Raw genomic sequence first — 17,476 nt, 5'->3', positions numbered from 1 at the left:
GGGCTCTGCCCACCCCATAGTGCCTCCTTCTGGGACCTCAGCTTGCAGGGTGTCACAGCCAGGTGCACCCTGTTTGTTTCATGTAGTACATCCCCACACTGACCCTGCTGCTTTGTCATCCCGTTAATCTTTTCCTTTTACAATTGGATGTGTGCTCCTTCCTTGCAGGGTGACATTTGAAGAGCAGCCAGTGGGATCAATGAGAGAGGCAGGGCTGGGAGAAAGAGGTAATCACTTTTACCAGCCCATGTGACACAAGTGGAAACGAACAGCCATGCTTTCAGGTACAATCTTCTTTAGGGCTGTGACAAGGGATGCTCCCTTGGCCCGATCCCCAGGTGCTTATTGTGGGCTGGGAAGGAGGAAGCCCCCCGATGGAAGCAGGTGGCCATGTGTACATGTGTGAGGGTTGCTTACATTACTCTGGGTCTCTAGGGGCTGCTGGCTTCCTAATCCCCCTGCTCAGACAGCAGCTTGGCAGAGGCAGCGAGCTTTTGGCAGGTTCCTCGTGGCGGCTTCCTGGCTCCTATTCCTCTTCCTCTCCACTTGTCACACCGTGAGGGGGAGCCACCTCTGAGTCACAGCTCCAGTAACACCTCCTTTCTGTTAGTCAGGAACAAGCGTGATTAGGAATTAGGGCTTGAATGATAACACCCACCCCTGCACTGCACAGGGGCAGGAGCAGCAGAGGAACTGCCTGCAGCGCTGGGGCTCAGGGATGGCACAAAGCACCTGGCACAGCAGCAGATACACAGCAGCCTCCCTACTGCCTTCGTGTGTAACATCTGATGGCCTTGGCATTCACAGTGCTTGTGTTCTTGTCCTGATTTTAAAGTCTAGACCAAAGGGAAAGGAAATGGTTGAATATAAGAAATGATCCCAGTGAAAACCAAGGGCTTAATATGGAGCATGGCACATGGAACAGCCAAGCTCTGGAGATTCACTGTCTCTGGGCTAAAGTCTGAACTGCTGGTCCATAAATCAGCACTGATGGTGAACACAGGCTATGGAACAACATAATGTGAGGGCAACAGTGGAAACGGAGTAATAGAGATAAAAGGCTGTTATCAGGACTCTATTTCTTCTCATATCTATCCACCATCAATGAGAGTCTACAGAGACCCCCAGTGAGTCCTGGTCCTGGGGCAATGGTCCCTTCTTGCAATGGGCTCAGGGCTTCTCCCCTAATTCCTAATTTTAGAAGGCTACATCATAAGCTTATAGGAAAGGGAACTGTGTGTGCCGGAATATGTGCCCAGTTCTACTGAGTCCAAGAGGAAATTTGTTTTTTCCTGAGAGCTTTCTTATCAAATCTGCTGCATATCAAACCCAAAATAGCTTGTGAGGCTGCTGGTCAGAGCAGCTTCCCCCAGCTTCGAGGGATTGTTCAGGAGCTTTGCAGTCTGAGCATGTCAGTGTACTGCAGCACGGCCGCTAGTGCCCGTTTCTTTTAGAGCAGACTGCACAAGGTGGTGCAGAAAAGGTTTTTTTTCTTAAGGATTGTAACCTCTATGGTCCCCAAGTGCCTTACTGGAACAAGGAAAATCACAGTGCAGAAGTGGTCTAGGGTAAGCCCAGGCTTGTATCATTTCTCTGTTATGCCTCAGTCTGACCAGAGCCTCTGTCTTCCTGCTTCATAGAGGCTGTGACATTGCAGTGAGAACTGTTGTAGAGTTTTGCTCTCAGCGTTGAAGAAAATCCACATCCTGAAAGAAAGGCAGTAGTTGTGTTGTGCAAGGTCCAGGGACATGAAAATCCCTTGGAAGTGAAAGCATTGGCTTGAAATGATCACAATCAGACCATTGCACACAAACACCTCCAGAACACACAAAGATACTTATTTTGCTGATCACCAATGTGGTGGAAATGCAAAGTCATGTCCTGAAGCAGTGATTGAGCACCTGGTGGGAAGGCAGGGCCAATCAGTGGAGCTCAGGTGCATGCAATGCAGCTGAATGACCAGAAGGGATGGAGCCAGGATCCACCCCTTCCCAGACCTCATTTAAGGGTTAGCAGTGGAGGTGAGAGCATCTTGCTGGAGGTCTCCACACACTTGAGGTCTTCCAAAGGTAAGTAGCTTCTTTGCTTTAATTCTTTGCCCACAGCTGTTGCATTTGGGCAATTTCTTACTTGCTGTAGCCTGGAACCTTGCTGCTCTGCTATCATTGCTGTGCTTCTCATCACATTACAACCACCAATAAACATACAGTTTTCTAGCAATGAGATGGGCAGTAAGCACTAAGAAGACAGTCATATCTCTTGTCTCTTTACCTCAACCTGCTCCCAGTATGTGATGTGAACCCTGTTCAACCTATCCCTTAGCTCTGGGGGAGTTAGCAGCACGTTCCCAGCCCGCATCTCATGTCCTGCCTAGCATCCATAGAATCACAGAATCATTAAGGTTGGAAGAGACCTCTAAGGTCATCAGGCCCAACCACCAACCCATGCTTACTGACTGCATCCCTCAGTGCTGCATCTCCACGGTTCTTGAGCACCTCCAGGGACAGTGACCCCACCACCTCCTTGGGCAGTTGTGCCAATGTCTGACTGGTCTTTCAGAGACTTCTTTTTTTCCCCTAATATCCAACCCAAACTTCCCCTCACACAACTTAAAGCCATCACTTCTAATCCTATTGCGGTTTCTGCTCCCTGATGATCTCAGGCTGAATTCTGAGCAGCAGATGAAAGTGAAAGGCACCATGTCCCACGACCACCCAGTCTCCTTGCCCACCCCAGCCCATTTTGGAATGCCAGAACAAACACTCCTTAAACAATGTAAGTAATTGCTTTTAGATAGACCATTGTGTGTGGCATTCATCTAGGAGATGCTATCTGTGAATGGTGTTTGTGTGGTAGTGTATTTTAAAGGCATGTGAGATTATATCTTTGGCTAGTGTTTTTATTTGCTATAGTATGGTAATCGAATTATTTTAATCTGTGGTTGACTTTTTTTTTTTTAATGTAGCCAGCCCTGAGAGAAATGGTGCAAAGCTTCTCTTACTAAAATTAGCCCTGGCAAACTCAAATTCACCCCTTCTACCAGCTCTCAGCAGAACACTCAACATAAAAAGGGGTGTGAGTTCAATCGGCAACACAGAGAGGTTTGATAAGTTGCAATCCAGTTCTGTAAGTATTTGTTTTTTTCCAGAAAACCTCTCTGGCTGATGCATGGCAGTGAGATGCTGTGGGGCATGGCATAAGGCTGGGGCAGGTGAGCTGGGAGTCGCCATGAAGATCTCAGTGTATGAACTGAGCGTAATGTGTGCTGGCTCCTTGCTCCCTCCCAGAATAACAGAAATGTAATGCAGTGCTCCTGGTGTGTCTGTAAATAGTTCTGCCTTAAATCGGGCTCTGCCCAGGCGCTGATTCCTTACTTCAAAGGTCAAAGTCATTTGGTTTCATAATCATTTGTGTAAGCCTCTGGTGGGAGTGGAACACAAGGGGAGGTATCCCAGGTGGTGCAATGGAGAGAGCGCACTGACCCAGAATGCTGGATGGTAGTAGAGGTCCTGTATGAGGACTAGAGAGAAGAAAGGCAAAAATGCCATGGAGGGAGCTTGGGGTGAGCAGAGAATTTCCTCCAGGCTCCCATGATTCTATCCACATTGCTTCTAGCAGCCCTGGGCTGTTCAGCCTGGAGAAGAGTAGGCTCTGGCAGACCAGAGAGCAGCCTTTCAGGAAGAGTTAGACTCTTTAGCAAGGTCTGTTGTGATAGGACGAGGGGAGATGGTTCCAAACTGAATGGGGGAGATTTAGATTTAGATAGGTTTTTATGATAAGGGAGGTGAGGCACTGTACAGATTTCCCAGAGAGATGGCAGTGCTCCATCCATGCAGACACCTGAGGTCAGGCTGGAGGGGTCCTGAGCACTGATGAAGCTGTGGGTGTCTCTGTTACAGGGGGGTTGGACCAGATGGCCTTTAAATACCCCTTCCAACTCAAGGTGTTCTATGAACTCTGGGGAAGCAGAGGTGCAGAGGAGACCTGGTGCTTCCACATCCATCAGCTGTACCAACTATAGCTGTCCTCAGCAGCATAATTGTTTTCCATCCACAAAAATCTTTGTCCCTTTCCAGGTTTGGAATTTTAGGGTGACTATTGTTGATAGACATGGATAAGATGGAAATGTTCCCTTCCCTTGGAAACCTCAGTTCATTCCTGTTGCATTAGTTCAGGCAGCTGTCTAGTTTGAGTGGGTGCAGTTTTGAAAGGGGAAAATCCTGCTTGATGTCCAAAATAAACAACAATGAATATAGCTGTGTGAAAAGTAATTATGGGGGCTTTAAATAAACCAAACTAACATGAAATAACCCAGCACCTTCATCCATCCAGCTGCTGGTAGGTGACCTCTGCAGCTGCATTTCCCAGTTAAGGTGGGTGAGGATGGAGCTCTGCAACGGGTAATGCAGCCCAGAGCATACAGGGCAGCAGTTGTGATGCTTGGTGCCAAGCAAAACAGCCTTCTCTCCCAGCCCTAGTGTGGGACCAGGAGGTCACGGGGCTGGGCTCCATCACTCACTTTGCAGCCAAGCCACCAAACCTTGCTTTTCACCCAAGAATTTGAAGCTCATTAACCAAACAGCCCTTGCAGTCTGTGTTTATTATTATCATTATGAGTGAGGTCAGCAGCTTTTGTGGGAGAAGCAGCAGACCCTGGTTCACAGGAGCTTCACTGTGGGCAGAGGGATGGAGGTGTCTGGGCCAGTGCTGAGACCCAGCTCCCACCAGCCAGGGAGAGGAGAATTCTGGCATAGAATTATAGAACTGCAGAATCACCAGGGTTGGCAAAAACCTCCAAGATCATCATGCCTGACTATCCACCTACCACCAATATTTCCCCATTAAACCATGTCCCTTAGCACAACCTCCATGACCTTACAGGCCTGTGTTCTGTTTGCAATTCTCTTTTAATTCTGTTTGTGTTGTCTCTAACAGCTCCTGTAGCCTTTATCTTTTCCTTTTTTTTTTTCTCCTTAATTAAAACTTTATCTCTTTCATCCTTGGATGCCACTAAAGCAAAGTTCACTCACCTGGGAGCCCATGTCAGGAAACAGGTGCCTTGTTGAACCCCTCAAAGAGGCAAATGGGAGGCATATGTGCACTGAGCATAGAAACTGCTCTGCCATGCCCTTACTCAGCTGTAAGTACCACCTCACCCATGCCCATCTTCAGGATGTTCTCCTACGCATCTGAGTTTATTATCAGGACTATGGCAGAGCCCCAGAGATCTGGATTCCTTTAAATGTAGGCACATTCCTGGAGTAAGGTTTAAAATTGTACTTTCCATAGATTGGACTCACAAATATAATGCTGCCGTGTGACCTCCAACCACCTTCAGATGGTTTTCTCTCTACAGGCAGTGTCTTCTGCATCTCTACTACAAAATCTTTGACTCACCTACTTTATGCTGATATATTTACTGAGCAAAATGAAAAGCAGGTGGCTGCTTAGTGTTGTCCTTATTTCCTTGACGAACGAGCTTATTATTACTTAGTATTATGTAAATACTAATTAAAGAGCCAACCCTAAGAGGAGCAGAGCAGGGCCATTTGCTTCATATGGGGCTGGGGCAGGTCAGTGTGGACGTGGATGGAAGAGCCCCACAGGGCTCAGAGACTTGGAAGATTTCAGGAGAAGAGACCCATCACGCTCAGTGCTGGGAAATGGAATAGGGCAGGAACTTCGTTAAGAGCCCTTCTACAGCAACCGGGGAAACACCGTCATTAGGAGCTCTGGCTTGCAGGAGGGCTATCTGATCTGTGCCATGTGCCTGTGATTATCCCCTTGACAGAAAAATGTTCCTGCTAATCCTCAGCTTCCTGCTCCGGATGGTGACTTCAGAGCCGGCATCAGCAGCCAGGGCAGCAACAAACTGCACTCAGGCTGGAGGGCACCGGGGCCATCCATCCTGCAGGTAAAATCCTGGCAGTCCTGAAAGCTCCCTTCTAGAAACATGTTCTGGCTTTTCCTGATCTCCTGATGATCCTGAGGAGAGCACCTTCCCCTGAACGCTCGATGACCCATCAAAGGGGCACTCAGCTCTGGTTGGCAGCACAGCAGTAGTGGTTGTGCACCTTCCCATCTCTGCCCCATCTGCCTGTGTCACTGAGCTGCCTGGGGCCCTGGGCACTGCCACTGCTGTGGAAAGACTGTGGCTGCAGCAAGACCCAAGGTCTTGCTTAGAACCCCCCCCATCCCCTCCCACCCAGCACTGCAGCCCTATTAAATGAAAATTCCCTTCCCTCAATAACGGGGCCAATTGCTTCCTGCCTTTCAGCTCTGTTCCAGCTGCTGCTGATCTCCAGGGGCCAGTAAAAGACTTGTGGGTCTGCAGTGCTCTTTAAAAATTGCAGTGGGTCTCTTTCCTAAGTGGTAAATGTGTTCATGCAGAGAGGAGAAAACTCCTCAGTCAGGAGACTCTTCCTGAGCGCAGAGCACTCTGAGCTCTCTTCTACTGCAGGAGCCGGATTTCTTGCACCTGAAGGCAATACTGGGAGCTCAGAGGACAGTCCTGGAGCTCTTTTGGGATTAGGTCCACTTGGGGATTTCTACAGTTTGGAGGTCATTTCATCATAGATTTAAAGAAGAGCTCTGTCAGTCCATCTCAGCTGGGACCCGTGGTACCATCTTCTCACCCATCCTCAGCCTGCAGGCAGCTCTCACAGCCTTCTTGCTATCCCAGCCTTCAGCTTCTGCCTGTATTTTTCAAGCAGAAATCCATCAAGAGCTACAATAACCCCCAATCTTCTGCATCTGAAAGCAAACACAAGGTTGATTCTAGATTGTGCAAAGGTGAGGAAGGTGCCTCCTTGGGTTGCAAATGCCATTCTCTAGCAATTGAAAGAATCTGTATGTACTTAATGCATCCTTCCAAGTTCCCTCCATCCTACTAATGGAATACTCCTGAATTTGTTATCTGAGTTGCCTATGGATCCAGATCTGCTGTTTTTCATTGATAATGTGTTGGCTCCTCTCTGGAGCGTCGTGTCTCTGCTATCAGTGGGTGTTTTATGTGTTATCAGAGTTAAAAGCACAGTTCAAGCATGGCTAGCCATCTGCCACATAGCTTATTGATTTGGAATAAGAAATGAAGGAGCCTTATGTTTTTGTTATTGTTGTGTCCGTCACTGTTTTCTTGCTCACATCTACATATATACACTCACTGCTGAAGCTCAAAGGATTTAACTGGAAACAAGCATGCTTCATCTGGGAATAGGGCAAAGCACTTCAAAGATTCTGAGCTTTGCTTCAGTCACTTTTGGACCTCTCCCCAACAAACGTTTCTGTTGATAAGGACACAGCATTGTTAGCTTTGGATCGTTCACCTAAGGGAGAAGAAATGAGCATGGAGTGACTGCTGCAAATTGTAAGTCATGGGTTTCCCAAAGGCCTATTGGCAGTTGGGCTTCCTCAGTGGTTTGAGATGTTGCTGTCAGCTCCCATTTGTGCAGTAGTTCAACAAAGGGTGGTTGCTTGTTCTGCTCTGGGAAAACAAGTAAAGAAAAGGATCCAGGAGCAACTGCATGGCTGGATCATCCGCAGCTCACCCCACCTCAGCTCTGAACACCTCTCTCAGGCTGCGGGTCATGGACCTCAAAGCTTCTCGCTCTGCAAAGTGCAAACTGGTTTCCAATCAATGTGCTGGTGGATAGGAGCAAAATAGGATGCCTGGAGATGGTTACACATTAATTTCAAGCATTAAAGTGAGTTTTGAAGTTCTGCCAAGAAAGAAGGATTAGGAAGGGATTCTTTTTTTTGTTTTTAATCTGCTTTTCATATATTGTTTTTATTTTTTGTTTGGCGTGGCGGCACTGTAGATCTTTCAAGGGTTGAACTGAGTAGGTCAGTGTCCTTTGTAAAAGCATGGTTATGAGCTGGGACTAAGGTCTGGTGCAGCAAGGAAAGGATACAGATAATGGGCAGACATGCAGATGTGAAGGCTGTTCAGTTCTTCTGCTGAAGGCTCTTCAGCACTGGGTTTGCCTGGATCAGGAAGAGGTGAAGATGGATGTTGCTGGTGGAGCTGCCTGCTACCCGTGCCCCTCAGTCCCTCATCTCCATGGTTCTTGACCACTTCCAGGGACAGTGACTGCACCACCTCCCCGGGCAGCCCATTCCAATGCATCACCACTCTTTCTGAGAAGAAATTCCTCCTAATATGCAACCTGAACCTCCTCTGGTGCAACTTAAAGCCATTCCATCTCATCATTCTCCATGCCTGAGTGCCTGTAGGTAACAAAGCACATCCATGCCTGCACTTAAATTTACATGCAACACCTCAATGTCCGCTTGCTGCTCCCCACACATCATCCCACCCCATATTCAGCACAGCTGTCAGATATTGATTAAAAACCCTTTTGATTTTGTTGTTTAGGATGAAAGAGGAGAACAAAATAGAGTGATATGCTGCTCCAACCGGTCTTTATTGGAACTAATGGGTTTTGGAGTAGTCAGGATCTGGAATCCAAAGAGACAAATTTAGGGCAAATGAGGGATCCATCCAAGGATGAGCGCTAGTCTTGTTAATGTAGAGTTCCTGTACAGTGATTTGAAGAGGGAAACCAGAATTGAGGGCATGACTGACATGAAATTCTCTGAAAGAGGTGCAGAACTCGCACAGAAGCAATGCGGCCAGGCTGCAGTGCTGTGTGTTTGGGTAGATCGCGTTGCAGTGCTCGGAGCGGCGCCTCTGCGCCAGGAAGGAGCAGCACCTGCACTGGTCCCTCGTCTCAGCATTGGTCTGCTTCTTCTCCAGGGCTTTAAGCCAAGGCAGATGTCAGCAGCGGAAGCAGCGGCAGGAGATGAAGCACGAATATGTAACATGAGGTAATCTTTTGCAGTGTTGACAAGCTGGGGTTGTCTAATAATTGGGTTAAGTAATTAATGCCCAGTCAACACCTAACATAATGAGCTGTTCAGGTTTCTGGTAGCTTGTTTCATGGCTCATATTCTTGGTATGAACGTTGTGACCTCTCTGCCTCCGCAAAGGTTATTCTGTGTTGGATCCTAGCACAGCTTCTTGTCACAGACCTCCTGGTTGTCCTCTGTTATGCTCTCCACATCACAGCAGAGCTCGACCTGGCCCTACAGTGCAATTCTGATCTGGATTTGAAACTCCTAAAATCCTCAGGATAGAGGGACTGAAAATCAACTCATTCTTTTGGATTTCCGCACTGTAACTCCATCTTCAAGGGACAAAGAATGCTACAACAGAGGAATGATTAGGACATTATCTGGCAGTGCTCCTAGTAATGAATTATCATCATTTCTGACCATATAGGGTATTAAAGCTCACAGTCCAAAACTGTTTTATTAAGAAAGCAGGATGAAATCTATATTTTGCATGTGATAAAACTTTACATTTGCAAGGTCTGAAATGAACTTGTGGCTTTGTATTGTATTGAGAAATTGCTTCTTGCATTTTAACTTTTGTTTTGCAAAATGCAAGGAAAGCACTTTTCAAATCCTCATCTAATGCTCCTGGAGAATTGAAAGCACTTAAAGAAGAAAAAGTGAGCTACATAGGGCTGATATAACTTCTTGTTTGTAGCAGTAAAAGCAAAACTGGATGGATTCTGATTTCCAGGAACGATGCTTCATTTTATGAAAGATAGATGTATAAAATTGGGTACTTCCTGCTTTAGAAACAAAGCACAGTAAAGCTAAAACTGGAGCACTAAGCTAAGGTCTACTCTTTATGGCAAAAGTGGGTTTGTTGTCCTACTTGTCAAAGCAAGATTAAGAACTGCTGCGCTGTAGATGCTTGGTTATGATAAGATTGTGTCTGACTTACAACTAGATGAAGAGTATGAGAACTGATCTCCTCTGTCCAAAGCCCGTATTAAAGGTACTGGAAATGGAAAAAAGATTGTTTCCCCATTTCAGGCATGCAGTGCATACAAAATAAGTTTTCATAGCATCTATGGATGTAGAAGCTTGTTCAGCTATATAGCCATTCTTTAATATCCTTCCTCAAGTGTCCTCAGAGGACATTCTTCCTCCTGAGATGGGATTCTGTGATTTTTTTCTTTTTCTTTGGTTGAAGGCTGACATCTGGGAATACATGACAAACTCTTGTACTGCATGGATGTTCCATTGACGCTAGGAGATCATCGTCAGCACAGTGCCTGTTACCATATCTCCTAGGTTTTGAACATTCTAAGCTGGTCTGGATACGGTTTGAACGTGCAGAAAACCTCAGGGTTCGTACAGCTCACTTAGCCAGGACACTGGGCAGTGTCAGCTTCATCCCAGGACTCTGCTGCAAGCTTCCCAGCCTTGTGCAGCATGTCTGAAGATTCTTTCAAATTTGTACATGCTGACGTAAACAGAGCCCCTCACTGCAGAAATAAATACACAGAGAATTTCTGGCAGTGTTTGAAATGATACATAGTTTTGTGGTGACCTCTCCATAGCAAGCATAAAGCTCTATCTCTGCTTGGCACCAAATGAAATGTTTGGCATGACTTGAAACACCCTGAGAACCAAAGTCACCTCTTAAGGTCCTTGTCCCCACTGATCCCTGCAGAAGCAGCGAAAAAGCATCATTGCTCTCTTTTTGATCCAAGAGAAATTGTACTATGGAAAGGTTAAGTGAGTTGCTCAGGGCCACATAGGAAATCAATAGCAGAACAGAACCTTCGAGCCATAATAACTAAACGTCCTGGACACACCCTTAAAGAAACGTAAAGGAGGTTTCATCCTACTGCCAAGCAGGTGCTGAGCTTCCCCAGCCACACACTGAGCGCCCAGGGCTGTTGTGCAGCTCCAGCCCCACGCTGCATCCACAGCTCTCCCACCTGATGCCGCCCTGTGCTTTCAGCTCATTTCCAGGAGTGCAGAAAAAAAAGAAACCCCTGGAGTTCAGCAGCAGTTTGACAGCAGCTGACCTTTATATAATAAGCAATGTTCCTCAGCAGTGTGCATCAGCTTGCATCAGTTTACATTTATTTTGCTTGTCTCTGGTAAGCATCCTAAGTAAAACCAATTGGAAGGGACAGGTGGGATCTCAGCATCTTGAAGTAATCTGTAAGGAGCAGGCAGCAGAGTGTCATTAGACAGCAGTTTCTACGAATGGCTTTGAGGAATTTGTCTGTGCTAAAGACTGTTCTCATGTCAGAGGATTGAGAAGGGCTCGGCTAGCAGGACTTTGTTTGTCTTGGAAGATCTTTGGGGAATCACAGGGTGAGTTGGAAGGGGCTGATAGAAATGACCCCATCCCATGAGCCCCTGGGAAGCTGCTGCTCTTCCAGCATCCCTCTATCTCTTCTGGTTAACTCCCTGTTAAAAAGTGATGTCATGGACTCATCCTCACTGCATTTATCAAAGTATGCAGCATGTTTCTTACTGTAAAAATGATGAAATGCCACCAAAATTGGGGCATGATTTAGGGACATAAATGAAACTTGAAAACTTCAGCAAGGTGCTCTGCATGCACATGCTGGCTGACTGAGACACTGGACACTAAACAGTCTTTTAAAAGTCCTTAAAGGTGAATTTGCCAGCAGCAGACCTTTGTGTGCTTAGCGTACTGCAGGCACCTGGAGCAGAGGCAGTGCCTGTGCTGATGGAAGACATCCACATGTGGCACTCAGAGCTGTTTTGATGAGACCAAAGTATGTGCAGGCTATGCTTAGCCTCCACAGTTCAAGGAGGTCAAAAACATTCATCAGACCTGGTCTTGAAACATGGAGCATTGAGAAGAAGCTTGAGAAAGTTTGGAAAGCTTTGGGATGTGGGGGCTTGGAATATCCTTGCCCCCGTCCCTGTGTGAGACCTGTTCCTTCAGGCAGCTCCTGTTGGCATAACCTCTTGTACGAAGCTTTTCCAAGAGGACCCAATGCACACAGAAGCACAGTTGCAAAAACAGGAAGGAGGGATGAGGCTCCAGCCTTGACTCGTGCCCGGCTGGCTCCCAGTAGCACTGCAGTGGGGACATCTGCACTCCCAAACAGACAGCAAGGCACACATGTGGCACAGAGCCTTGGCCCAGCTTTATCAGTCCCTTTACCAGGATGACTCAAAGGAAATACCAGCAGCCTCTGGAGCTGCAGTGTCAGCTCAGCTCTACTCTAGTCCCAGCAGAAAAAGAGCAGCAACTCTCCTCTGAACCCAGGGTAACACACTCTTCCAGGCATTAGCCATTGCATTTATTTTCCTTTGCCGTTGTCTGAGCAGGACAGCAGGATTTGGCCTTTTGGCAGAGATGTTGGCCGTGTTTTATGAAGCTGCAGCCTCCCGACCTCAGGAATCTGTCATGCAGTGATTTGGATCCGTGGAGAAACCTCAGATGAGTCAATTCATCATCACAGCCCCCTGGCTTATCACCACACAGCCCAGGTGGGAGAACTGGATCAGGAGAACAGTTCTGAGTGGATTGCTTAAGAGGATTGTCACTGTGGGATTAGGGCTAGAACACTCCATTGCCACTTGTGTGTCTGAGGTAACAGTGAATAATGTACTCTGGAAGGGTCAGTCAGACATTCCTTCACGTTTTACATGTGGAGATGAGTGTAGATACTGGAGATTCAATACTGCAGTGATGAAACAGAATTTTTAAAAAATTTTTTTTATTTTTTTTAATATGGGTTGGGCAGTATTGAGTGGGTTTTGGCACTGAAAGGAGAAAAGGCAGAAAAACCATTAAAAAAAACCAAAAGGTTGGCAAGTTTTTATTTTTGTTTTTGTTTTTGTTTAGAGCTTAACTAGAATTCAGTAACTAACATCAGAATGTAACATGTTTGTCTTGGCACTGAATGATGCCAATGCCATGTCAGCAGGCTATGCCATCAGCAACAAGTATTCCTGCACTCAGCTTTGTAATCATGACCATATCACCTGGGTATCTACCCAAGGAATGTCCGTATTCACACCCTGAGACAAAACCTGTAGATTCTGGTTATTTTCTGGGTGTTTTCCCACATCACCCACTATTCACAACATCAGCATTACCAGCATTGCAACACACCTGTAAACTGGAGCTCAAGCAGTCCTGCTGCACACCCCCGCTCCGTAGCTCCACTCGCCCAGCCTGTGAGCCTTCCCATCTCCCCATCCATCCCCTTCTGTCTGACATCAGTTCCCTCTCTGTGCTTCTGCCCCCTGCGCCAGCACAATTTACATTGATCCTGATGGATTGCACATCCATCCCATTGAATTTCTGCATGTGTTCTGACTTTGAAACAATTCTGCACGTAAGCACTTGGCCACCAGCGACCTGATGAGACTGAACTGCTGTGAACCCGAACGCGTATGAAGCAGCTTTGGAAAAGGGCAAACCAGTTTTTACTACACGAAGCAGGATGTAGCACTTTGGAGAGCTTCAAGCAATAAAGCCGTCATCTCCCCTGCCCTGCTCCCACAGAGCTCGCTTTCCAGGAAGAAGAGGAACAGTGTGCTGCGGCAAAGCGGTCAGACGGAGGACAGGGACGGGCAGTTCCATTGCAGGCAGTGCATTGTGCAGGCATCCACCAGCCCACCCCCGGGATGTCTGCTCACTGTGTCCCCACAGTAGAAGATACCCCACAGCAGAAGACACCAAGGGCTGACCAACGACTTCCCGCAGATCAGTGGCACAAGAGAAGGCTCGTGCCTGGAGCTCAGGAATTGTGGTCCTGGGTTGGGTTTTGCTTCCCTATGAAGCCATTAAGCTTCCCTTTATCTGGAGGCCTCCCAAAGAGTTTGTACAGGGTTCTCTCAGTGGACACCCCAGGGCATTCCTAACTGGGCACTCACCAGCACAGCCAATGAAGGGCTAAAGACAACATGCTGAGTGAGAGACATCTCATAGCATTTCTGTTGTAATGGAAGCCACCACTGTATGGGGACGTCATTCCCACTGAGGTTTGGCACCAGTAGAAGTGAATCCTTGACTAGTGACACACTTGAAGGCAAATCCCAGAGGTTTCTGTCCTCCCTGCCCTGGTGGCTTTCTGCAAACACGCTGCTACTTGTGCAGCTTCTTCCTTCTCCGTTCTTGAGATGAAAGTACTCGGTTCTCAGAGCAGGAGTGCTGGTGGGGAAATCTTTCCTTAAGCTCAGCAATAGTTCATAGAATAATAGAAAAATTAAGGTTGGAAAGACTACTGAGATCATCAGGTCCAACCCGAGTCTGTCTGCTCGACATCACATCCCTCAGTGCCACTCCTACCCTTTTCTTGACACCTCCAGGGGTGGTGACTCCCCCACCTCCTTGGGCAGCCATTCCAGTGCATTACCACTCTTTCAAGGAAGAAATTCTTCCTAATGTCCAACCTGAGCTGAAAAATAGTTACAGCAGGAAAATAGTCAGAGCTTTGAGAAGTGCTTCATGCCTTTTAGGAATGGATCATTTTCAAATCCCCCCGCTTTCCCACCTCAGTATTGCCCAGCTCAAAAGGAAAACTGCATCCAAAAGCTTCCATGCGACCTCACTGAGACACGTTGCCTCTCACAGGAAATTTACCATCTCCTTGGAAACCCCAAGGAAGGCAGAACTGCTCAGAGCCAAGATCCAGCTTGAGCAGTATCCTGCCTCCAGCTGTGACCAACTGAGGAGGAGGGAGGAAGCAACAGCAGCAGAACAAATCTTGCATGAACCCTTCCTGAGAGGCACTCCCTGTTCTGGCAACTGGCAGCTGAAGGAATTCCCAAGCCAGCAGTTCCATCCAAACCACAGACATGAGCAGAGGTGACACAGCAGAAATAATACAGTCTGCAAGCTTTGCTTACAGTGTAGGATCACAGCAGAGAAGAGCTAGCTGCTTATGTCTTCAGAGGAAAAAGAAATACCTCTCTGTCCTACCCATCTAAGAGGGTCATCATCATCATCATCAAGTGCCCTCATCTGTGCTGTGGATGAGAGAGATGCTCAGTGACTTTTGTTGAGAAGGTGGAGACATGTCTGCCTGAGCTACGTGCTATCATGTGCTTCACTCTGCACTTCCATGTAGGTTGGTTTTATTTTGTCTGGGTCTGCTGCTGGCAGGTAAAATCTCACCATGCTCCTGACACGTGTTTTGTGTGTGCAGATTTAATGAAGATTCCCTTCTGTTGAACTGGTTATTACTGCTTAGGTAATTACAAAATATCTGGAAGCCGTGGCAAAGGACTCGCTGAGAACATAAATAATAGGGGATGTATTCACCATCAGCTGTAAAGCACCATAAGCCAGTGCACTGCTTTTGAATAAGTTGCTCCAGGGTCATAAAAAAAAAATACAACTGGCCTTGCCAAGGCCATAACAGAATAGAAGCTGTAACGTGCGACTCTGCAAGCCATTATTTATTGCAGGGCTACGAGTGTCTGTACATACAACAAACCTGCTATTTCCCTGCTATTCACTGACCCCCTGCCCCTGCTGCATATTTCATCAAGCAGCTATGAAGTCCATCAGGACCACGGTTCAACCCCTTGCAAAGCCTCCACGGGGGGATGTGAGGAGGCTGGTGCAGCCCTGGAGCCGTAATGGGAAAGGCACGAGGAATGTCAGCACCTCCACCAGTCTGTAAGCAGCACCATCTTGATTTCAGCTTTTCAGTGCTGAGTGAGCTGGAAAAAATGTATCACATGCTCTTTGTTCCCAGGGCAGACTCTGGGTTTTATTAGAACATCTTGGATGGAATCTTGTCTCAGTTACATTGATAAAAATCCGGTTATGCTACTACAGACAACTGAAGTATTTCAGACATATCCTGGTGTGGCTCGGAGCAGAGCATGTTCCTGTGCTCACAAGGGACTCCTTGGGGAAGCTGATAAGCAACATCTGGAAGCGCAGGAACCCACACTTTGGATAAAATGTGGTGGACAAATATCGTATGTCAAGCCATTCATGCTGCACTGCTAACAGATGATGACAAGATTAGGTAGATCTTTTCCAGCTCGCGCTTGTGTTTATCTTACTGTTGAAGCTCAGTGTTTTGGCTGGAAAACCACAGTAGAAAATGATAGGGGATTCCAGGCTGAAAATAACTAAGGAGCAAGCTCTGTTCAGGGCCCAGCCTTGGTAAATAGGTTTGTCACTGTGACTTTAATTAAAAAGGAACTTCTCCCTGCTTCCTTGAAGATCATGCACAAACTGTACTGAGGTTCAGCTGGTAAGAGTGAACAACTGTCATCTTGCTGAGGACACAATACACAATGATTGAAGTAAAATGCTAAAACATCTGAAGACAAAAATAGTAGACTGCAAATCTAGCAATTTTTTTTTCATGTCTCTGAGCACCAGCAGAAAGGGCTGTGTGATTTGAATGGATATACATGATGGCAATAGAGCACTTGGACAGATAGTCCAGCCAGCTGTTTCTCTAGTGCTGGTGCCCATGTGAGACCAGAACACCAGTCCCTCAACAACTCCAGAGAGACCCTTCCAGGAACTGTGCTTCGGTTACAGACTCAATACTGGGAAGGTTGTGGACAGGGGAGAAAGGAAGGGAGAAAGAAATTGAAATTGTTCTCATCAGCAGCTCTGCCCACAACAGTGCAGATGGAGCTAGATGAGGTCCTTTCCTTTGAGGTCCTTTCCAGTCCAAACCAATCTGTAATTCCATGATTCTGTGATCCTCCAGAGAACCACAGCAAGGAGCACAGCCCTTGCCTCCAGATTCCCTTATGCTAACTAATGAACTGATGCAATTGTACCCCTATGCTAGCTGGATTTAGGACAAGAGGGAGGAGCAGGCCAGCACTCATGACATAAGATCCCTAGTTGGAAGTGCTCTTTATGTGAGCTTGTGAGCTAGAGGCAGACCGTCCCCAGCCAAACCACTGTGCAGCTCCCAGGGGAAGCCCGGAGTTGGCCGGGTTAGGCAGGGGAGCAGGCTGCAAGATCTGCTGCACAGATAGCCTGCTTCCTGATGAAGGGCTGTTTTCTCTGCTCTGCAAGGGTGTTTGTGAAGGGCTTTCGATTTATTCTTGTCTGTCAAGATGGGATGCACTACAGACACAAAGAGGACAGAGTTCACGGCCACCTAGGCGTAACAACCTGTTATTTTTAAGGGCTCGGCTCTTTGGTGAGCTCAGCATAGCTCTCACCCACTGTAGTAGAAAACAATGTCCAGGCAGCTGATGGCACAGCACAGAGACATGGGCAGAAGCACAGAGGTGGGTCAAGTGCTGAGCATGGGTGTTGAGTGCCAGGGATGCTCTTAGCATCCAGCACGCAAGGTGTTGAACAGCTGTCTGTTGTGTGCTTGTCACTAGCAATTCACCACAGCCACAGGCTCAGCTCTGAGTGAGTGATCCAAGACACTGAAATCCTTCTCAGCACAGCAGGTGTCCGCTGGCAATGCTGTGTGGTTGCTGGTGCTGAGTAGTGTTGGTCACACTGCTGCATGATCCCCGTGTTTGGTCTCTTAGCACAGTGCATTCTTAAATATTTTGGATTTAGCAGTCCTAAAGGACTTCCAGAGCTTTTCCTCCCTTTTAAGATGCTCTGTATTCTACAAATGCAAATAGCTTTCACCTGAAGTCTTTGTAGCTGTCCAACCTGTCTGATTGA

General features: G+C 47.2%; 1 long non-coding RNA gene across 2 annotated transcripts; it reads left to right on the top strand.

The window, feature by feature from the left end:
- The first annotated feature begins 2,541 nt into the window (after nucleotides 1-2,541).
- On the top strand, nucleotides 2,542-11,706 carry LOC128081668 (uncharacterized). 2 transcript variants are annotated; one of them, XR_008207316.1, is made up of 5 exons: nucleotides 2,542-2,775; nucleotides 3,149-3,211; nucleotides 5,017-5,140; nucleotides 5,792-5,914; nucleotides 8,756-11,706. It is a non-coding gene; the product is annotated as an uncharacterized LOC128081668 (long non-coding RNA). The 2 variants fall into 2 exon arrangements; XR_008207317.1 differs by lacking the exon at nucleotides 8,756-11,706 and adding an exon at nucleotides 6,278-7,101.
- The last annotated feature ends 5,770 nt before the right edge of the window (nucleotides 11,707-17,476 follow it).

Source organism: Tympanuchus pallidicinctus, unplaced genomic scaffold (assembly GCF_026119805.1).
Source record: "Tympanuchus pallidicinctus isolate F22 unplaced genomic scaffold, pur_lepc_1.0 scaffold21, whole genome shotgun sequence".
NCBI lineage: Eukaryota > Metazoa > Chordata > Aves > Galliformes > Phasianidae > Tympanuchus > Tympanuchus pallidicinctus.
Note: the sequence above shows the minus strand (reverse complement) of the source record. Positions and strands in the feature narration are given on the sequence as shown.